General features: G+C 42.9%; 1 pseudogene; it reads right to left on the minus strand.

The window, feature by feature from the left end:
• Window positions 1–21319: 21319 nt before the first annotated feature.
• On the minus strand, window positions 21320–22187 carry LOC124236765 (olfactory receptor 7A10-like; annotated as a pseudogene).
• Window positions 22188–23950: the final 1763 nt, after the last annotated feature.

The raw sequence follows: 23950 nt of genomic DNA on the forward strand, positions 1-23950 counted from the left end.
TTTGCACAGTTCGATATACAGAGATGGGGATCCAATGGCATTGGTGGGTGGGGGAAGGGCTGGCATCAAAGATGCCTTCCTGGAGGAGGAGCTCTTTCGGGCCAAATGTGAGAGCAAGCAAGTCCTGACTGGAATTGCAGGGAGGCAGGGTTCCCAAGTGGGCAAAGGCCCAAGACTGGCTCCTTGTCCCCCTCCTCACCCCCTCCAAGAGCCCGGTAGTGTCCCCCACTCAGGCCCTGTGAGCATCCTGTGCTTGCTCTCTCCTAGGAATTCAAACTGATGGAGATCGAGCTGTTCCAGGAGGCTGCAAATCTGTACACCGTGCAGCCTGATGAGCACTTTAGGGCCTGGTTCCAGGCTGTGGAGCCCCTGAGCAAGGAGGAGAGATGAGGCGGGTCAGGAGTTGGGGGAGGGCAGGGCAGACTCTCTCTGCTGACCAGCTCCAGAGCCCATGACGGTGGCTTCATGGTCAGCCTCAGATCTGGTGGCATCGCGACCCCTGGGGCCCTTGGACTCCACCTACGGGCAGGCTCCAGGACGCACATGTCATGTGTGGCTCCTGAGAGCTCCCAGCTCTACTCTGTCCTGTAGCTACAGCCTGTCCTGCCAGCTGGAGCCCTGATACCACTGGGCCAGAAAGATTCGATTTCTCTTCAAAGACAAGAAGAACCGCTCAGGACAGAGTGAGTGTCTGCACCGGCAGTGGCTGAATCCACGGGCTCAGGAAACATTCAGGCTGAGTGTGGGCCTGGGGAGGCAGACAGCTGGCACTGGGTCCCAGCTCCACTGCTGAGCAGTCCTGTCCTGGGCAGTTGCACTCACGTTTCTGGGACTGGATTCCTCCTCTGTGAAACGGGTGACGCTAAATATCAGCCCCTGTGTCAGAGACAGATGGGGTGCTGTTGGCTGTCTGAGCACTCAACACAGGGCTGGAGCACAGAGCACCTTGGGGGCAGGGAGGGGGTGTGCCCTGTGATTCCAGGGCAGGCCCCTCAGGAAATGCCTCTCTTTCTCTAGGCACCAGACCCCCAACCAAGCGCCCAGTGGTGGTGATACATGACCCTCCTGAGACCAGCTGAACTACAGCACGGACACAGTGGGTACACTCAGGGTGCACAGGGCCACGTCCTCTGATTCTGACAAGGAGAACTTTGTGATCCATTTCCTGGGGTCCCCTGGAGGCCACGAAGGAAGGCACCAAACCCTCTTCTCCCTCCCCGCTTTTCCCCAGCACCTATTTCCGTATTTGCAGGGGCCGTGTTTTTGTTGTCAATGGTAAATGGTCCGTTTGAGTATTATATTAAATTGTTGCTTCTTTCTAATCCTGGGAGTGGAGGTGTGCGTCTTTTGCTCCCCGCGCTCATGGTAACCACATCCAGAAACTCACATTCCTCCTCGAATTTAGAAACCTCGCAGCATCAGCAGCTTAGTTTATGTGGAGAAGGGAGAAGGGCCAGTCCCCTCCCAGGCTACTGAAGGACATGCCCAAGTCCCCCTCCCTCCGAGGACAGGATCATTGCAGTGTAGTTCACCCTGTCCAGGAGCAGAGAAGGCCCCCTCTGACCTCTTGGGACTAAGGGATTGGAGGCATTTTCTCAGGCAGAGTGACAACCACTGAGCTGGGCGTGTCTTTCACACTAGCATGTGCCTGTCGCTAGCACATGTCCTGCCCAGGACAGTGGCTCCTTTCTACACTCTTCAGGAAGAGTTAACAGTTTCCCGGTTTCTCTTGCACACAGATTAGAACTTTGCTTTCTGATTCAGTCTCCGGAATGGCTTCAGCACTTAGTGAGGAAAATACCGTCAAAAGCTCAAAACGTGCATGTGGGAAGGACGAGGCCAGAGGAAGGTCCTGTGCACATGGACCATGGGCAGGCAGGACTCTGCCTTCTTGGGCCTACTGCAGGGCTCCCTGTTCACCCTTGGCCTAGACTTGCTCTTCCTGGGCTTCTGGTCCCTGACTCCAAATACCATTTCCTGCTTGTTGTCTATCCAAGGGGAAAGCTGTGGGATTTAGCTTTTAGGGCCTCAGCCAGGTCTCCCTCCATAAACCTACTGCTCCCTATAAGCCAGGATTTTCAGCATTTCTGCACTTCTGCATACAATTGTATCTTAGGGTAGAAATTCCCTAGATGCCCCTAGCCTTTCTGATGATCCTCCTGACCAGGAATGACCCCAGAGTCTCCCTGCTGCCAAGGGTGACTTCTGGGCCTGTGTGCTTTTCAGGCCCGTGGTGTTGGACAGTCCCACATTTACACAACCTGGAGTATTTGTAGTGGCTTTTCCTAAAGTCGTTGCTGTGCCTGAGCCCAGCAAGCGTGCAGCCCCTGGGCTGGCTGTGTTCTTTTCCACAGTCTTGTGCGGTGGTTCTGTCATGGGGATGTGTGCCTTTCCTGTTGGGAGCTTTGAAAGAGGAGGCCTAAGAAGGGTGTGAGTCATGGGTCCTGCTGGGAATGCCAGCACACTGATGATCTGTGGATGTTCATGGACACAGCCTTACAGAGGGAAATGCTGAAATGCTTCCCATCTGAGTGCTAAACAGACACTGCTCTGAGCTCAACCAGAGCACCAGCTCCAGAACCAGGAATGAAAGCCTGACCACCCAGCCTTTGCCATCTCCTCCCTTGGAAACAGCCTGAAAGACAAGGGATGGGTGAAGCCCCTGGCACTTCTGACTTCTCCCCTGCTCCTTGTTGGCTGCAAGCATCACTCAGAGACTTGGCAGGCTGGGCTCTTCCAGGGAGGCCGTCTCAGCACAGCCTGGAGCTGAGGATCAACCCTGGTACTCGGCAGCCCAGGGCCTTGCTGATGCGGCACAGCCACCCAGGAAAGAGATTAGCCAGAGGAAGGTGGGGAAGGCTGTGCTGGCCCTCAGAGGAGAAGGAGTTGTGGCAGTTCCCAGGGCTAGTCCAGGGCTGGGATGAAGGCATGGGTGTCCCAAGAGTGCCTCCTCCAGGACTGGGGTGCTCCTGAGAGCTGAACCGGCAGGTAGCAACGTTTAGTTTGTTGCAGGAGTACAGCTGTAGACACAGGAGGCAGCATTTATCCCATCTTTGGGTTTCCAAGTTGGAAGTAGATTGTGGAAGTCCACGAGGTAAGGAATTAGAAAATCTGGATGAAATGTTTCTTGTTCAAGACACACAGAAGTTACCAAAACTGGCTTCCTAAGAGCTGACTTAGGAGAAGAGAAAGTAACAATGTGAGTCCCTTAAAATGCCTCAGGTGAATATGGTGTTGGCAGGAAATGCTCAAAATGTTTGAGGAATGGTAAGCCGGGTGCCATTTAAACTATTCCAGGTCCAAGGTGGGGACAGATGCTTCCATCTTGTCTTCCAGTGCAAGAGAAAACAAGATCACGGTGGGATTCAACTCAGTCTTTCCAAAGTGGTCGATGAGACGGGGTTTGTACTCCTCACTCACAGACCTCGAGAATATCTTGCCATGTGGTCCATGCACAGATGCACACTCCATTTCTGGGAGCTAACAAAAAATCTGTCCAGTTGACAGCCACACCATCCAGCTCAATGCCATCTCCCCACGCTCACAGTGCCCTGCAAACCTGTCTTGCTGATTTGAACACGATTTGCCTCATCACAATGAGAGAGCCATGCCAGGGTGTTCCAGAGCCCTGGGAACCATGTTCACACCACCTCCATCTGCCAAGACAGGAGCATCTCTGGATGAGTAACCTGAGTCCAGAATCCTGCCTTTCCCTTGGCTTGGCTTAGGTTTTGTCCCTGAATGGCATGACTCGACCATTCTCCCAAATGCTGCCCCTCAGATTAGGTGTGTCTGGATGAATTACCAGGATGGATTGGCCTTTCCTTCATTGTTGAGGAGAGCGACGAGAACACCCCTCGACTCGCCAACCTGCCCCTGGGTTTCCATGTCTACCAGGCCTGTCCCCGTGATCCCAAGACCTTGGAGAGCACCCTGTTCTGGCTCTCTGGAGGGAATCAGACTCTCCCTAACTACAAGTGCCCGACAACAGCAAATCCATGGCCACCATTACAGGAACCACTTCAGCACTGTCAACCAAAGTCGGAAGCCTTCTGGAGCTCTCCAGAAGTCCCCAGGTAAGAGGGTCTGAATCCTGGAGAGAGAGATTCTGCTCTTCCCCAATGCCTTTCTCTCATCCAATCACAGGGAAAGGCAGAGCTCTATGTTAGTCCTCCCAGGGACTTCCTCAGATCAGGAAATTATTAACTGGTTTGGGAAGGAAGACCACGGTGAAGGAGAAGTGCCATTGAAACATTGAGACTCAGCCCAGAGTCATGCTCAAGGCCAAGGCATCCACCCCACAGCTCCTGGGAATATTGGCTGAGGACAGCTCACAGCTCTTTCCCTCACAGGACATGCCCACAGCATAGGGCAGTGACTAACCCGAGGATACAGCCCTCTCCAGGGACAGCCAGGGGCCCATGTCTGGCATATAAGGGAGTAAGAAGCCTGGTTCCCTTGTCTCAATTTGGGACAACACCAAAGGGCCGTCCCAGCTCCAGAGATCCCTGAGGGTTGGCTGAGATTCAGTGGCAATGGGCTTGTGCTTCAGCTTCTCCTGCGACCATCTCTGCTTTGCTAACTTCCCATAGGGATATCTCTCCAGAACACTTCCATACACTCTCCACATGCAATACTCCCCATCAGACTCAGAGTCTCTTGACAGGGCCCCGATGTGTGACAAACAGCCGTCAGCAGACATGACTTCTGACCATAACAACATGAGATTCGGCCAATTCTGTTCTGGGAGAATCACCTTTTAGACAATCTGAGAGGGTAGGTCATCGTAATCTTCAGGACAACCTTAGGTAATGCTCTGGTAAGAAATTAAATGCAACAATTAAGAAATCCATGACTAAAGATGTATTTCTCCTCAGATTTACATCAAACATTGGTCGCCAGGGTGAAGGGACCCCTGTTTCCGAAGTCTCGTTGGGCAAGGCTGATGGAGACCCCATGACCTTGTTGCTACACCATCTGGAACGCATGCCTTCTTCCATTGCCACTGAAGGACATCAAGAGCACCTGGGGCCTTACACACCCTCCTTTCTCCTTTGGCCTAAAAGTGATGCCCTTGGGCAGAAGTAGCCACATGTCCATTCGAAAACCAAGAGGGCTAGGAAACCTAGTCTTCTGTGTGCCAGAATGAAAGGAGAACTGGATGCAGTCCGCCACGCTCTTTCTCTACACCAAAGCAGATAGTCGCTCTCCCTGTCACATACAGAGTTCCCTTGCCCTCTTTCCCCAGGAGGACATCCTAAGACCCACTGAACTCAGGATCTCTGGCTGATCCTTAGGCTAACAGATCAAAGTATTCAGTGGCCACACATGACAAAGAATACAGAACTTTCAGGATTGGATCAGAATATCCCCCAAAGTAACTATCACCATCTATTGCAGTCAGCATCTCCCAGAAATGCTGGGGAGGGGAAGAACCTGATTTCCCTAGTTGTCATGTCATAATATTCCAAATGGTACGTCTTCTGCCGAAAGTTCCAGGGCATACAGAGAGACAAAGAAGGATGGCTTCTACCTAGGAAAAATCCAAGAACAGAAGGGGCCCCTGAGGAAGCCCTCAGGGGCGAGCACACAAAGCTTTCTCTGGTTGTTGCTGTTCACATTCCTGTGTCGAGCCTCTGTCTTCCTAAGCAGCAATATGCTGAACACCTCTGTTTCAGGGTCAAGATAGAGTCAGAGGCCAAGGATGCCGGAAATGGATTTGTCTCTTTTCTTCAGTCTTTGTCCGTGACTATATGTACTGCCTCATCTCGATTTACAGGGAAAACCTGGGAAACCTACCAAAACAAGTCTGTTTTGGTTCCTGTAGGCAGAATATGGAAAATATTGCAGTTGTTTTTGGTGACAAAACTGAAGGTCATGGAGCCACTGTCCACCTCAAGGTGAATTTTGTGTAGAAAAAAATTAAACATAGAGTTATCAATGACCTAGCACGTTCTCTTGGGATGTTCTGGCATGGAGGGCTGTGGCATCTGATCTGAAGGTTCCACGGTGGACCATATTTCCCAAAGGCCAAGGGGCAGAGACATGCAGCTCCTACGTTTCCAGTCAAAAGACTCCAATTCCCAGCAGGCAGCAGACGGGAGGGGCGCGGCTCCAGGCCTGTCTGAGCAGGCAGGTGGCTGGCGTTGGCTCCGCCCCCACGGGGGCCATCCTATTGGCCACGCCTCCTCACACGCTCCGCCCCCCCGACCCCGAGCCAATGGGGAGGCCCCAGACATCAGCGTCAGGCGGGCGGTGTCACCGCGGAGCCAGCGAAAGGGGCGGCAGGTTCAGACCGGCGTGAGGGGCGTGCGTGAGGCGGAGAACTACGACGCTGGGGCCTTCCGGGCGTCCAGGACTACCAGGGTCCCCGCTGCCCAGTGCGCCCGGGGGCTTTTCTGGCCAGGCCTCGTCTCGCCTGGTGTGGACGCCTCCCTTCTCTCCCCAGCTCCCTGTCCTGGAACGACCTGGACACCCCGCTTTGTTGTAGCAGGGCGGTGGGTTTGGGGGACAGTCCAAGAGCCTCCTGAGTTCTCCTTCTTCTCTGTTTTACTGGGATCGCCTGTCGATGCCGAAATTTGCAAGCGTAGGAGGAAACGCAGGGCAGCATTTCTTTGTAGGAGTTCGGAGGAAGGCCCCTTACGTTTCATGCCATGCTGAGCAGGATGGTTTGGAGAAGGATTTGGTCTATGATCATAAAGCATTTTCAGAGGGAAGCAGAGGTGTTTCCTGTCACCATTGGGTCCTGCTAGTGTTTATGCTGTTGCAAGGGCGTCGTGATTAGCATTAAGTTTCTGGGTAGATAAGGCGATGTTCCTCTGCTCCCTGGAGAAGGAAAGGTCGTTTAGGAGGTCACTTAACAGCTTTCTCTGCAGAAGGGGCCGGAGGTGGTGTTCTCTGCCTCATGACGGTGCCCATCAGATTCTGGGTCGGCACAGTGAGCAAACTTTTGGACTTAATAACAGGTCACCGTGTGAAGCACTCCTGTCACTTTAGCGCTAGTATCTGTGTGAACGATCTGCACGGATATTTACAGGGTAACGTCTTGCTGTTGCTTTCAGTGCTACAGCAGTTGTTAAGCCAATGAGATGATGCAGGGATGTGTCAAGCTTAGAACCTGGCAGACAGCAAGTGAGAAAGGGCCCAGGAGGGGCCATCTGCCCTTCGTGGAGGCATGGCTTCCAACATGATGACTCGTCCATGGAGGAAAGTGGATCGGTGCTCTCAGGCTGTTCTGTGATGACATCTAGGTGAGCACAGCATTTTCACAAGTGCTGAGGGGATGTGCGATGGTGTGAGGGAGCCTTTTCATTGGTAGTTACTTTGGGGGCATCACTAGGGAAAATAAATTATAGAGAATGTAGTAACACCAAGTCCTGCCAATACAGACTCTGATTCTGGAAGGAAACTCGGGAATCAAACATCTTTCTCTGATCTATCTTTTCCAGTGTTTGTGCTTAATCAGGGGGCCTTCATTCCTCAATAGTGTTTCCCTGTCTTTCATGGTTTATTCTTTTTCTCCCATTTTGGGAATGTCTGTTTATCCTCATTCAAAAATTTGTTTCTGCAGTCATTAAAAGAATCTTTTTCCAGCAATTAATGTACGGTAGGCAGTAAATTTTATTCTGGATATTAAGTAATGACTAAGACACTGTTTATTCTCACAAGGCACTCATTGGCTAAACATGATGGGAGATGTAAAAAAACTGTAATATCCTGAGGTGACATTGAACTCTGGTGAAGTTTATCCAAAGAAGTTGACTCTTCAATGAGAGTTTAGTGAAAGCGTCACAGACAAGCTTGTGACTGTGCTCAGCCTTGAACAAGGTGTTGGAATTCTCCCAGGTGGTCGGGAGGTGGGAGCACTCCAGGATGAGCAGGGAGGGGAGGACATTTAGGGGTAATTAGACTGTAAGGTGTGTTTATAAAATGACAATATGACATTGTAATTGTAATGCAGATTATTACTATCTGACCAATACTCAGTAGCAGAGGGTGGGAAATGAAACCACATGAGCCTGGTCAGAGAGAACACAGTCAGATGAAGAAAGAGCCTTATATTTTGGCCACAGGATTGTAGTTTGATTCTGAAATTAGTGGACAGTAAATGCAGGTTTCATGCAAGGGGACAGCCGTGATCAGGTCTGCTCTGTGTAAAAGTCACCCAGGTCAGTGTGAGGAACAGATTGTTGCTGCTTTCAAAGTGTGAGAGAGACTGAGGGATGGAAACAGCACAGAAACCCTGGGAGTGGAAGGAGAGGAGTGGGTCTCTGAGGGGGGAAAAATAATGTATCCAAAAATTCCGACTACTTTTTCTATTAGCTAGTGAATGTTTACTAGAAACAATGCCAGAAATGTTGTATTCATCATTTAAATCTCCCAGAAACTATGAATTTGGTATCATTATCCTATTTTATGAGGAATGTGACTGACTGTAGTGATAGTGCTTGTGCAGGGCACATAATGGAGTCTGGAGACATGTTCACAACTCATCGTTTCCAGGTATTTTGCATTTCGCGAGTACTCATATTTAATTAACTTTATTTTTTGAAGAGTTGTACACTTACAAAAAACTTGCTTTGATAGTACAGAGAGTTTCCCTCAGCTCCATTCCCAGTTTCTGCTCTTATGAACACATCCTGTCTGTTAACCTACACTACATTTAGTCCTTTCTGCCTAGCCTCCCCTGGCTGTGACAGGTTCTCAGGCTTTTCTTGTTTTTGAAGAACTTGTTAGTTTTAGGGAGTAATGGTCAGGTGTTTCATAAAATATTCTTTAACAGAATTTCTCTGTTTTATTCTCATGATTAGATTGGGATTATGGATTTGGGGCAAGAAGATCAGAGAGGTAAATTGCCATTTTCATCTCATCATTTCAAGGGTCCATGCTCTCCCTGTGACTTCCCCCCATTGATGTTGATGTTGGTCACCTGGCTGAGGCTGCGTTTGTCAGATGTCTCCCCTGCGCAGTCACTCTATCCCCTCTGTCCACCTCGTCCCCTTTGTAGGGACTTTTGTCTGTGCAGCCCACGCTTAAGGAGCGGAGAGTTAGCCTTGACCTCCTTTAGCGCAGAATGTCTGCATGAATCATTGGTGTTCTTCTGCACAGATTTGTGTCTTTTCATTTCTTTATTATTCAGTTATTTTCATTGGTGCAGTCATTGATATTCGGTACATTCTTCGGGTTATAATCCAACAACTTTATTTATTTTGTTGCTCACATTGTTCCAGCTTTGGCGATTGAGAGCTCCTTCAGTTCGCTGATGTGTCCCTTTGGCGTACCCCCACCATTCTTGTCTTTTTTTGAGTGGCATTTCATTACTTTCTTATGTTGAATGACACTTTAGTTTCATTTTCCTAGATTTCCTTGCCGAATCCTAGAACCAGTTATTTCTACAAGGAGCGCTGTTTCCTTTTGTTGGAACATGGTATTAAAATTAAGATCTGGGTACCAGGTGTGTTTGCTGCTGTCAGGGCATTAGATCCTTTCAGCAGACATAGCAAGGAAATATATCTGTGTGTAGTAACCTGTGTGTATTCAAACCCCTATAAATATATCTATACTCAGCCTTTTGTGTCTATGTTCAGCTAAAGTAAGTTCACACTGATGTCTTCAACCCTGTTTCCACGTGGATCATTCTAGCCTCTTCTCCTTGCTTATCTGTAAACTGCTACTCCAAATAACAACCTTATCCACACTGTTCACTATCCATTTGCTTATCTGCTCATTTTCAGTGCACATGTATAGAAGTATCAGTGTTGTTAACAATGCCCCCTGGGTCACAACTTTATCAGCTACAATACAGTGCTTCTGCACAGTTTCTTTCATCTTCAGTTTTATAGACTCAACTCACTTCCCAAAGTATAGATTTCTGCACTTTTTCACCCATTCCCTTCATTCAGAGTGTTTCATACATTTGTAATACAGTTAGATTTTTTCATTCACTTCTGGGATTCTCTTGGACACACACCAAATGCAGATTCCTGGAGACATTATAGTCATATACAGCAGAGGTTTACAAATGGCCACATGTTGTTCGTAGGCCATGGAAGCAGGAGCAAGCACTTGGCTGTCACGTAGTTAGGAAACAGCCTAAGTGAGCAGTGCACGCATTGAAGGAAATCTCCTTTTGTTTGTACAAGAAATTCTCAAGCATTTTGAGTGTAATAACAGAAATCAATAGAAGCTAGCTTGCTAAGAAAGTAGTACATTGGTGTCTTCAGTCTTGCTTCTGCTCTAATGACAAGGGTCAAACCCAGCTTGCCTCCTACTGGGAAGAGGCAGATGGATAAGAATACCAGAGGGAGGGGCGTCTTCAACTCCTGATGAGCTGTGAGGTGCACAAGAATAAATGCTGACACCTGGGTGCAATTTAGCTGGGCCATGTGTCTGGATAAAGAAAGAATTAAATCCAGCTAATTAAATTTAAGTCTTAATATCCTGAAAGGCAATTTTACTGCTAATATGACTTTACTAATATTACAATTATTAGCATATTTAGAATCCAAGGATAGAAGGAAGAGCAAAAGGAGACATTTAGTGGGAAAAACTTACTTCTCTTGCCCAAATTGCATTTTGGAAGTTAAGAGCTGTACGAAAGGATGCAGCCCACACTGGCTGTCTGTTCAAAGCATTATATTATTTAAACTTTAACATTAATTTTTCAAAACTTCCAAACTATTGCTTCTGTTGAAAAAAATCTTAACAGTCACATAAAGGGAAAGGAATCTTCTGCAGTGACGTCACTCTGACAGACCTGTCACCATGCCTGAGTGACACAAGCTCCATGTTGCTGCAATGCCAACAGATGTCGAATGCTCTCCTTGCTCTATACTCACTGCTGACCACAGAGAGGGCACCATAGGTGGCTGCGCAGTGTTAATAACATACACTGAGAGGGGGGGACTTTATGAAAGGTACAATTACATCCTTCATAGGTGTTTACTCACTTCATATATTATACGCCCATCTTACAGATGAGGGAGAGAAGTCTGAGACGTTAAGCACCTGAATTAAGCCCAGACAGCTAGTCCAACAGCTGGAACTCCAACTTGGGTTTTTCTGATGCAAGAGCCCACCCCCTGTTATGTTCTCACTATGCCCAATTTATTCTGTTGTTGCATGTCTAAATGTCTCCAACTGTTTCTTGACACAGTTTCAGAGACGTCTTTATATATAAAGCATCATCTTACCTGACTGAATGCAAGGGAATACCTCCAAATTTTAAAAACATTTTACTTAATTAAAATACAAGTGATACTGATTTCTAATAGATTTATACCAATTTGCATAGCTCCTAGCACTTTACTGTTTATTTAAAAACACATAGATTTGGATTACTTTTTTGTTAATTTTTATTTCTCTACTGTATTATTTTAAATGGAATATCTTCATATGTTTTTACCCATCCTTTTGCACTGTTATTCATAATTGGAATATATCAATAGAAGGTTTAGTTTAGGACAGGATAACATATATAGAAATAAAGATTCTTGTTACTAAATCCCATGATGTCATATTTCTGTCTCTTTCCATACAAAAAAATTCAAAACAATTTCAAAAAACCATAAATTGCTTTGTACACCCCAGAAAGTAGACTTGGTATAAATATTGCACAGATAAAGTAACTCATATTTCCTGTCTTTTCAAGGATTAATGACACTTATAGACTACACCTCTTGCTCAGGTCATTTTGAAAACTTTTCATATTATTGATTTTTTTATTTGTTTGCTTCAATTTAAGACGTTTATTGGGAAACAACTGTGGTAAGTTTATTCTAAAAGTTTTATATCCCATCTTGGAACCCTGATACACAGATTTTTAATGTCTAAGTATAGCAATGCTGGCCTGGAGGGAAATACAGACCTGCGAAAACTTCACTCTCCTCTATTCTAATTTACTTTTGGAGAAATGAAAGTCCATGATGAGAAAAAATCAATTAAAAAAAGGAAGAGACAATTATGTAGTCGTTTATAGGGCTACTCAGACTAACATCCTTTTCTTGACTAGTGGCTTTAGGACATTTTTGGCCATGATCCACTGCTAGAAATATCTGTAATAGACATCATAAACACATACACAAATCTAAAATGATGGTCTCACATCTGGACATGTGAAGGCACAGATTAGGAAGGATTACCAGATTTCACTAAAATTTTCTGTTCAAAAAAATCCTTTTAGTAGAAACTGCAGGCTGTGGTGTAGTAAAGTGTGTTCACCATCTAGCAGTGTTTCCTTAGGGCAGGTATCTCCCTCCCCTCCTCCAACCCGAGGCCACCTCTCACTGCCCCAGCTCAGAAATGCAAATATACTCTGCTTACCTGCAACCACTTCCTAACTGCAGTATCTCTTGCTCTTCAGACATTTATTTCATTTCTTTTCTGATATAAAGTGTCAAGTCTTTCCTCACACTTTGCACCTGCACCAAACATTTTTATTCTACATTCCTGTTATGAGGAAATATGTATGTATAAGCATGCATATATACATATGTACAAGTACACATGTACATATGAACATGCGTACCTGTGTATATGCAAATGTACATATTTGTGTATATACATGTGCATATATATATATATATACATATATATATATATACACACACAGAGATATATGTTTAACTATGAAGTATCAGCTAACATAGAATCAAAACCATAGGGAACTTAACCGTCTTTGGAGAAAGGCATGTCATTTCCTTCCCTCTCTCCAGAACTTTCAGCACAGCACTAAGCATTCAGTTTGTTGTTCTTATGTGCCATCAAGTCAGCTCTTACTCCTGGCGACCCTATGAATGAGTGCTGTCCACAATGCCTTGTCCTCAACAACCATACTCAGTTCCTGTATACTCGTGCATATGGCTTCCTCTATGGAGTCAATCCGTCTTATGTTTAGTCTTCCTCTTTTCCTGCTGCCTTCTACTTTTCCCAGCATTATTGTCTTTTGCAAAGATTCCTGCCTTCTCGGGATGTGCCCAAAGTCAGCAAACCTCAGTTTTATCATTTTCACCTCCAGGGATAGTTGAAGCTTAATTTACTCTAGCACCCACTTGTTCATCTTTCTGGCAGTACAGGTTATCTGTAGAGCTGTCCTCCAACACCATATTTCAAATGAATCCGTTTTGTCTTGTCTGCCTTCTTCACTGTCCAGCTTTCACACTAGTACATAGCAATTGGGATTACAAGGGTGTGGATAATCTTAGCCTTAGTCTCTAAGGACACTTCCCGACATTTGATGTTCTTTCCAAATTCTCTTATTGATGCCGTTCCAAGTCTCAGCCTTCTCTTGGTTTCTTGGCTACAGTCTCCATGTAAATTGATGGCTTAATCAAGGTAAACAAAATCTTTAACAATTTCAGTGTCTTCATTGTCTATGTTACAGTTATGTAGTTCTTCTGTAGTCAGGATTCAGTAAGTCCTCAGAAAATACTTGCTGAATTGGACTGAGTTTTCTGTTCTAGTTCTTCATACCAACAAGCTTTCCATCATCAGTTACAGTCTTACACAATAGTTGGCCCATGCATTCTGATTCTTTTCTCCTAATGCCGCATTAAAACCTTCATTTCATCATAATGATAATGATCATTATATGAGACTAGAGTTTGATTCATGCCCTTAGTCAAATTATTCAAACTTTCTTGGCTTGCGTGCTAAAATAAAAAACACAGGAAATCTCCTTAAAGAATAAATGCAAAATTTCTATGTGGATTTCCTCATTCTATTTTATCTATGAGGAAGATAATGCATCGGAGTTTGTAGCACATTTCATATTTCTGTAATGAACAATTGCTTTTCTAATGACAGATAGCTATTAAAAGATGACATTTTGATATTTAAGCCAAAGCAGGATATTGTAGAAAAATATTGTAAGTGTGATCACTTTTAATGATAGATAACTAATGAACAATCACTTTTATAATGGGAGATAACTATCAAAAGATGGCATTTTGATATTTAAGCCAAAGCAGGATATTGTAGAAAGGATCTTGTAAGTGTGATCACTTTTAAAATTCACTGGCAGCAGGGAGACAGTGCTTATGGGTCAGGGTAAGATCCTCCAGGACTTGAACAAGGAGGTTACTGAACAAGAAAATCACAGAAAATCCTTAACTATTGGATAAAGACAGCTGTGGTTAAAGTTTCACGTGCAATATGTCATTTAAATTAAAGACAGAACAGTGTCTTAAAATTTTAGTTCTTCAAGTATAGTCTCAGCAAAGAATAAATTAACATAAGAGAAATATGTAGCCTAATTGATATATTTTGTTATTTCAGCAAAGAGATGAGAGAATATATCAGGAGAAAGTAGGTGTTCTTCATAAAGCATGGACATGAAAATCAAAAACAATTCTTTGTATGTATGTATGCTTTCACCACATTCTATGGGAAGAGACAACCTCTTTGATGATTTTAAAAGCTTTTAAAAGCCCAGTTAGTGATCCCACAAATAAATTCCACTTTGAAATAATTTCTCGACTACTTGATTAGAAACTCACTAAGACACCAGCTAAGGCTTCACTGCTTAGCAGCTACAAGAACTTCAGTATGCCATTTCATCTTATCCTGAAGGTGGAGTATGCATATATATGCAAACATATTTGAAAGCATATTATGTATGGTCTTTTACCTTCAAACCTGTGGTATTTTATATTCAATTCACTCACATCTCATCTTCTGCCATAACTAACACACAGTAATCTAATAATAATTGCATTCATTAGGATAATTGTTTTGTTGTTCTCAATTACAGTATGTCCTTACACGCTTTTCTGATTTCTTATTTGCTTCTCACTATGCTCATCTCTACCAGGTGAATGATGGAGAGTTGGTGGGAAAACTCCTACTTAGCCCTCAAAACCTATTAGATCCCACGTCTCCCATAAAAACCTCCGTGTTAATGCAGGCCTCAAAAAAATGAGTTTAAATTGTTCACTCCTCTTCAAGTTTTTAGAAAAGTTGGGCATTCATTGCTTAAATGTTTAGTAGAATCCACTAGTGGAACCCTCTATTCCTGGGCTTTTCTTTGTTGGGAGGTTTTGTTCCATTTCTGCTGTCATGCTTCCTTGATATTTCATGTTTCTTGATTTTCAGCATGTTAAGATTTGCATTGCTGTCTGCATGTACGAAGACATGGTCCCCTCCTCTAGTGTTTGCTGACTGGCTGGGGAGAGGAATACCTTCCCTAGAGCCTGTTAGTGATCCTAAGGCATTTTCAGAACATATATATATATAGTAAGACCTCCAACTTTGTTCTTTTTCAAAACATTTTTGTCTATTGTAGGTTCTTCGCCTTTCTATCAGAACCTTAGAAGTGGTTGTCAATTTCTACAAAAGCAATTGCAGAGATTTTGATTTCACAGCATCTATAGATTATTTTAGGGAGAATTGACATGGTCCAATACTGAATCTTCCAATTCATGAACATGGTGTGATAGGCATTCTCAGAATGCCCCAAGATTCTTGTTCCTGGTACATGAACCCTGGATACATCTTCTTTTGAGTGTGCATTGAAGGATTTAGCTCTCAAGACTAGGATACAATTTATGAAAAATGAAGGTATTTTGCAAATGTAATTAAGGTCTCAATTTAGTTTAGAATCTTTGGGTTCAGTCCAGAGAAACTTGGTTCCAAAAGGGATCCCCTCACAGGGATTTTACCCCATGGGGAAAGGAGCAGAGGAAGACCTCAGCAATCCTCATCACTGCCATGGTCATCTGCAGCCTTTGAGATCAAGAACCCCACAGTCTTCACCAACACTGAGCCCAGCTCATGGAGCTGCCCATAGATTCCAGTGCTGTATCATCTGCCCAGGGCTGAAACTGTCACTTTTGTGAGACCTGTTCCCAAGGCCTGAGTCACTCCTGCACCCACTCTTCCACTCTTCCTGCTGTCTCCCACTCTCCAGCATCAGGAGTCACAGTGCTGTGCCATGTGAAGACCAGAGCTGCTGCTGCACTGCCCTCTGCCCCTCAGCTGAAAGTCACGGGTTTGACCCACCCATCACTGGCCTGTGCTGCTGCTGCTGTGTGCCCCATACCTGAGTCAGGGAATTGAACAAAGACTTAAAAATTGTAATAAAGAATGAAAAAGAAATTCTGGAGCTAAAGAATACAATGATTGAAATAAAAAGTACCTTCTAGGCCTTCAACAACACAACTTGATCGATTATAAGAAAGAATGTGTGAAGTTGAAGGCAGATCTCTTGAAATCATCCTGTTAGAAGAGGAAAAAAAAAGAAAAAGAATGAGAAACCATGAAGAAAGCCAATGAGTTATGTGTTACCATTAAGTGAGTGTTTGTTTTTTGCATTATGGAAATCTGAGAAGGAGAAGAGAAAGAGAAATAGGCAGGAAGCTCACTTGAAGGAATATTAGCTGAAAATTACAAATCTGGGAAGAGATATCGACATTCAAGTACATGAGACTCCAAAATACCTGAACAGATTCAACCCAATTCCAATGTGTGTGGATTTTCCCTACACAGCCAAGCAATTCTCCAACACCAGCTGGGTGTCCTAAAGTTTGACTCAATGCTGACACTCTCTACCTGGAGACAGCCTTAGACACCACAAGTTAGGAGCTCAGTCCCACAGACTGCTTTCCACTTCAGAGGCCAGTTGCAAGTCAGGTTGTTACCTATGCTTCTGACCAGCTGGTTGCCATTCAGAGGTTCCCCTGATCTCTTCCTGGGCTCAATTAATTTGCTAGAGTGGCTCATGGGTGTCAGACAAACATGTTACTTACTAGGTTACCAGTGTACTATAAAAAGATTTAACTCAGGAACAACCAGATGGAAGAGGTGCATAAGGCAAGGGATGAGGAAAGGGCGTGGAGATTCTCTGAGTGAATCACTCTACCAAACCTCTTTGTGTTTACCAATCTGGGAGATCTCTGAACACCATCCCTATGGGTTTTTATACAAGCTTCACTACATAGGTATGAAATCATTGGCCACTGGGGATTTAGTCCAATTTTCAGCCCCTCTCCCATCCCAGGAGGTTTCGGGTGGGACTTGAATTCCAACCCTCTCACCACATGGCTGGTTTTCCTGGCAACCAGTTCCTATCCTTAGCTGGAGTCCAAAATCACCTTTTTAATATAACAAAAGAAACTTTATGGCTCTTAACACTTAGGAAATTCCAAGACTTTTAGGAACTCTGTGACAGAAATGTGATGAAGGCCAAATATATATATTCTTGATTATAAATCACAATATCACTGATATAAACAGAAACTTGATGGAGCCTTGATTGGACCTCTGTCAGGATGCTTCCAGTTCTCAAACTCTGGCACAGTGGTGCTCAATCAGAGATGATTTTGCCCCTGTGGATATTTGGCAATGTATTAAGGGATACAACAAACTCATATAATCCACATGACAGTATCCACTACAAGAATGTATTCAGTTCCCAACGTCAACAGTAAGAAGGTGAGGAAACCTTCCCATACCAGCACTTCTCCAACTTCATGTGCATACAAATGGACAAAGTCTGTAGTTCAAATGCAAATTCATCAGGTCTCCAGTGGGCCCAGGGACTGTGCATTTCTAACAAGCTCTCAGGTGGTGTCAATGCTGCGGGTCCTGGTCTGTGGATCACAGTGTGAGTAGCAAGGCTGTGGACCTGAGTAAGAGGTAGTTTTAGGTCTTCTCCACCCACATCTTCTTTGGATGTAATTTTGAAAGAACAGTTTTTCACTCACTCTACAGGTAGTGATAAATTGTGCTTGACTCTTTTAAATATGATGGCTCTTCAAGGACATCAAATAATATATATCTGAAATAGACTTTACAGGCAGAATAAGGGCCTCCAAAATACTGTCCACATCCTAATCCCAAGAACTTTTGAATATGGTGGTTTACATGGCAAAATGGAATTCAGATAGCAGGTGGAATTAAGTTACTATACATTTACCTTAACATAAGAAGGTTGGCCTGAATAATCTGGTCGGACTAATGTAATCATGATCATCCCCTAAATGTAGAGGAAGAGGAAGAATTGGAGTCAGAGAAATATTTGAAGATGTTGTGCAGCTGGCTTTGAAGGTGGACGAATGGCCATGAGCCAAGAAATGCAGGTGGCCGCTAGGAAGTCTAAGAGAAAAGGAAATTTATTCTTTCTTGTAGCTTCCATAAGAAACCTGGGACTGCAGTCATCTTGATTTTAGCCCAATAAGATGCATTTTGGGCTTCCGAACTGTAGAATGTTAAGGTGTAAATTTGTTTGTTTTAAGCCACTAGTGTCGTAATTTGATAAGCAGCAATTGTAATCTAAAGCAGACATTCATCTAAAACTGTTTTGTTCAAGGAAACTGATGTTAAGCTTCTCAACTCATTCATTTAGATTTTCTTGGGTCAAGGCATTTTTTTGTTGAAATCCCACCTTAAATAAGAAAAGAATATTAAAGTCAATTTGCAGACATATGGCTCCCTTAGTGCAGAGAATTTCTCATTGTCTAAACATAAATGTGTTTCTAGCTGAGGCCTTTGAGTCTTTAAAGGAGGAAAAGAAATTCGTCATTAAAATTAAGGTCACTCGTTCTACTCTAAATCTTTGTGCCAAAATTTTTACATTCTTTCAATTTCATGTTTCTTCAAATGTTTATTATTTTTATCCTGTTCCTCTTTCTCTCAAGTTTCCTTTCAACCAAGAAGATGGGATTATCAATGGATCTGTTTTTGTGTGTGTGTGTATGTATACACAAAGACATTCCTCAACTTACAATGGTTCAACTCCTCATTTTTCAACTTTATGATGGTGAAAAGCAATACATAATCAGTAGAAACTGTACTTTAAGTTTTGAATTTTGATCTTTTTCCCAGAGAAGTGATATGTGGTACAATACTCTCCCATGATGCTGGATTGTCGCAGCAAGCCACAACTCCCACACAGCCATGCGATGACGAAGGTAAAGAACCCAAACACTTACAACCATTCTGTACCCATATGACCATTCTGTTTTTCACTTTGAGTACAGTGTTCAATCAATTACATAAGATAGTCAACCCTTTTTTTATTGTTGTGTTTTGCTGAGGAAGGTTTGCCCTGAGCTAACATCCATGCCGATCTTCCTCTATTTTTTAGTATGTGGGTTGCCAGCACAGCATGGCTGCTAACAGAGCAGTGTAGATATGCACCTGGGAACCAAATCTGGGCTACTGAAGCAGAGAACACTGAACTTAACCAGTTCAGTGGGCTGGCCCATCAACACTGTATTTTAAAATAGATCTGTGTTGGATCATTTTGCCTAATTGTAGGCTAACGTAAGTGTTCTGAGCACATTTAAGGTGGTCTAGGCTAAACTATGGTGTTTGGCAGTTTAGATGCATTAGATGTATTTAAATGAATTTTTGAATTATGACACTTTCAACATATGATAGGTTTATTGAGATGTAACCCCAGTGTAAGTGAGGAAGATTTTTACATATATATATATATAAATACATATTAATATTACATAACATTAATATTAATATAAAACTATAGAATTCTATATAATATAAATATATAATTAATGTTATATAATATATTATAAATAAACATATATAAATTTGCCAATTTTTACGTAATTATACTCCAATAAAGTAGAGTTAAAAACTTCTAGAGGTCCATAACCCAGGGTCGGGTCTAGAGCACAGGTAGCTGAGTTATAAGACCTAGGAGATATATCTTATAACTTGGAAGAAAGAAAACTGTCATATACAGAGATAGGAACTGTGAAATTAAATTAAGGCCATTTTCACTTGATAAACTATTTTTCTCACAAACTCTAAGTTTTAATCTACATATATAAATGGAGTGAACTAGAATACATTTCTTGAAGAAGAAAGTGCAAAACAGCTGCACACAACATGATGGATGAGCTTCAGAGACAATGTGAGGAATCACAGCTGAATATAGACTCACGAGGAACACAGCAGAGATCAGAACAACTCTCCTCCACACTATCTCATTCGATAATCAAGGCACTTTACTACCAATTGCTTCTACAACAGCTTATTAGGCAGCAAGAGCTAACTGATACAAAAATAAAAACAAACAGAAGTGAAGGCAATTATAATAATCTGCTTCTTCTCATTCTACGCATTTGTCCTGATATTTGAAGATAACATTCATGATTACTCTGTTACTGAAGATTATTTCAGATAAATGTATTAAAATTTGACTCCACTGAGGTTCCTTTCCAGGTAAGCAGGAGAAGGTGGAAGGACATGCAAGTTTGTTCAAAACCTGTGACTGAATCACATGACCGGGTGGGAATTCAAGCTCTCTAGGGAGTCATCCTCTCATCAGGAGGAGATAAATACATACATGTTATTTAATGTGTGATATTGATATTGTTGTTCACTGCCCATTTAATGTTTATGACAAAGTTTTTACTGCATTTAGAGTCATGAAAAGGGTATGACTTGTGGCAGCACTGCAAGTTTTCAAGATGAAATGAAGATAATTTAATAAAAAGTTTGAACACACCAACCAATTCAACCCAATGAAAAACCCACTTACACACAGGCATCAGTCTCTCAGACTTCAATGTGTAGATGTATAGCTAGAAATGGAAATATTTTACTTAGTAATACAAAGTATCTTACAAGTCTACTTCATCACACTTAAGCTCTACTCTGATTCGGAGGCCAAATAAAGTCAATCTGTTTATTCAAATTTGTGTTTGTGTAGATTCCACTTGGAGACGTGTCTTTGGTAATCATTTTGCTGTCACTATGGAGGCACTGTGGACACAGATCTGAATAAGAGAACAGGATTCTAATGAGGAGAATAAAATTCAATGACTACCTATCAAACACTATATATATCAAAGTCTACATTTTCTGGGTAAGAATTGGGGTAGTGATATACAAAGGAACGATGTACAAAAGTGTGTAAAACAGTGGTCTCATATTTTCCCCTATTATAAAATTATATAAATTGCCTTGGTTGTCAATTGTAGTTTTTTTAAATATGAGTAATACAACTCATCACTATTCTATAAGGAAAACAGAAAAATTTTGGGGGGTGGTATATGTCATTAGGGAAGAAATTATTTTTAATAAATTCATGTTGTCCATGAAAAAAATGGGAATTTTGAAATATTTCAAACACAAAGTTGGGAAACACTTTGATAAATAGGAAAAAAATAAATATTAGAAAACTGTTTCTATATCAGAGTAAGTGAAAGCTTAACAGAATGAGCTACTTAAATTGTATAAAGAAGTTGAAGTCAAAGAAATGGACAGATATGGAAAAAAGGGAAAGAACAAGTTTTACTTGCATTATACAATCAAAGAAAAGCAATTTCTGCCTCAGAAACTTTTAGCACTGCAATCAAGGATACTTCTTCTGACCCAGGAGAGTTATTCCTTTTATAGCTATCACCTCAAGGAATGATTTGAGAGCCTTCTTTATGTCTTTATTCCTCAGACTATAGATGAAGGGGTTCAGCATGGGTGTGAGCACAGTGTACATCACTGAGGCTGTGGCACTGGAGTGTGAGCTGTGGGTGGCAGCAGAGCTGAGGTACACTCCTAGGCTCGTACAGTAAAATAAGGAGACACTGAAAGGTGAGATGCACACATGGAAAATGCTTTATACTTTCCCTGAGCTGATGAGATCCCACGTATGGAGAAAACTGTCTTAGAGTAAGAGTAAAGGATACCAACCTGGGGACCACCAGCCAGCAGCACAGCTGCAACACGTATCACCATGTTATTGAGAAAGGTGTCAGAAGAGGCAAGTTGGACCACCTGATTGAGTTCACCGAAAAATTGGGGGATTTCCACGTCGGTGCAGAAGGACAATCACAACACCATTAAGCTTTGTAACAAGGAATAAAAGGCACTCACGAACCAGGACACCAGAACCAATAGTCTACAGAGCTGGGCATTCATGATTGCTGAGTAGTGCAGTGGGTGGCAGATGGCCACAAACTGGTCATAGGCCATTATAGTCAGGAGAAAGTTATCTATTCCTACAAGTAATATGTAAAAATGCACCGGGAGATGCAGCCTTCGTAGGTTATGACTTTGCTCTGCATCTGGATGTTCAGCAGCATCTTTGGGATGGTGGTGGAGGTGAAGCAAATGTCTACAAAGGACAGGTTGGAGAGGAAGAAGTACATGGGTGTGTGGAGGTGGGAGTCAGAGATGGTGGCCAGGTCGATGAGCAGGTTTGCAGACACAGTGATCAGGTACATGGAGAGGAAAAGTGCAAATAGAAGGGACCGCAGTTCTGGTTCCTCTGAAAATCCCAGAAGAAGAAATTTTTAAAAATGTGTGTCATTCCCTGGTTCCATGTGTTGAAAGTGACTACTAGGAAATAGAAAAATAAATGACTTACTTTCACACAAGCAAGCATTAGTAACCTAGAATAACTGCGATATCTATATTTAGAGTCAAGAAATTTAATTTCCAAATTTTGTGTATGATCTTGTCCCCATTAAGGCATCTCCAGTGCTACTTCTCTTTAGGAATTCCTTTTCCACCATCAAACTGTTCCTCAAAGATAATGTTCCTAATGTTTCATTGAGTATCTTTCATGCATTTGAGTAAGATATATTGAATATAAGCCATATTCCAAGCACCATCCAGAAAATAGAACCTAGAAAAACAAAGTCCCTAATCTAATGATGGAGAAAGAATATGACCAAATAAAAATAATGATACAACATATGCAATGGTGACAGACACTGATAAAAAGGTGGCACGTCAAAAGGAGACAGTGGATGGGGGTGTTATATTTTATTGGGAGTTGAGGCAGGAGCTGCAAGTGAGGTGACGTTTTAACAGAAACCTAAAAGAAGAGTGAGTGGAGACACAAGTTTCTTTGAAGAAAGGTGTGCCTGGCAGAATTACCAGCCTTGCAAAGACCCTGAGAAAGACGATTGCTTTATAGAATCAAGATACAAAATGTGTCTAGGGGAATGAGCAAGGCATAGAGTGATGAGATGGTGTGAGAAAATGTTGAGGAATGAGGTGGCCTCCCTGCTGCTGCTGAAACCTCAAGAAAAGGGGAGTCCCTTGTCCATATCATGTAAAACTTACACTTTATTAATCTGGTTGCAAAGGAACCCTGTGAATTACAAAGGCTATCCTCTCACACCTTGTCTGGATGAAGTTCTGGACCCTCTATTCTAAGGGTTACCTTGAAATATGTGAGTCCAGGTAGCCCTGTTCTGAGGACTGCTCTCAGTTCACAAGGATCACACGCACACACAACACAGTACACCTCGCCACCCTCCTCTGTGTTCCCTCTCCATCACTGTTTAGGCTGTGAGTGGCCAGAACTCAAGCTATCCTGATCAGGATTCTATCCCCTAAAAGATTTAGAAATGGCATCCATGTATTCCTATTGCAACCTCCCATGACAAATAAACTTGGGGCTCCATAATGAAGTCTGCATTTTCTGCCCTGTATTTAAAGAAATATAATCAGTTCAATAAACGTAGAGGGAGAGAGAGTAATAAAATGGGAATGAGGAAGAAAAAGATTTAATAAGCTCAGGTGCTTCCTGAGAGACAGTGAGGAAGAAAAGATTTCACTGGTTTCTGGCAGCACTCCAAAGCTGATGACATTCTGTTGATGCCAAGCAAAAATAATAAAGGAGAAAAAATAAATTTGTCCAAAAGACAAAAGTAGTGATAAATTTGTGGTGTGGAACACTTTACAAATTGAACATCCCAAGTGAAAACTGACCAAAGAAACTAAATAATTCACAAAAGAAAATATACAAGAAAAGTTGGGTATTTTTAAAATCAAGCCATAGAAGCATTGTCTTCCCTTTGCCTATTCTGTATACATTTGCCCAGTTCGTTTTTCCATGGTTGGGTAGCAGACAAGGCAAGCGCCTTCTCACTTCTCTTATGTGTGATCTTCTCTTTGTTTGTACATTAGGTTTCATTATTTTTTTGACAAACCCAATGTGAACACTGTAGGCCTGACTATCGTCATCAGACAACCA

The sequence above is a fragment of the Equus quagga genome, chromosome 3 (genome assembly GCF_021613505.1).
Source record: "Equus quagga isolate Etosha38 chromosome 3, UCLA_HA_Equagga_1.0, whole genome shotgun sequence".
NCBI lineage: Eukaryota > Metazoa > Chordata > Mammalia > Perissodactyla > Equidae > Equus > Equus quagga.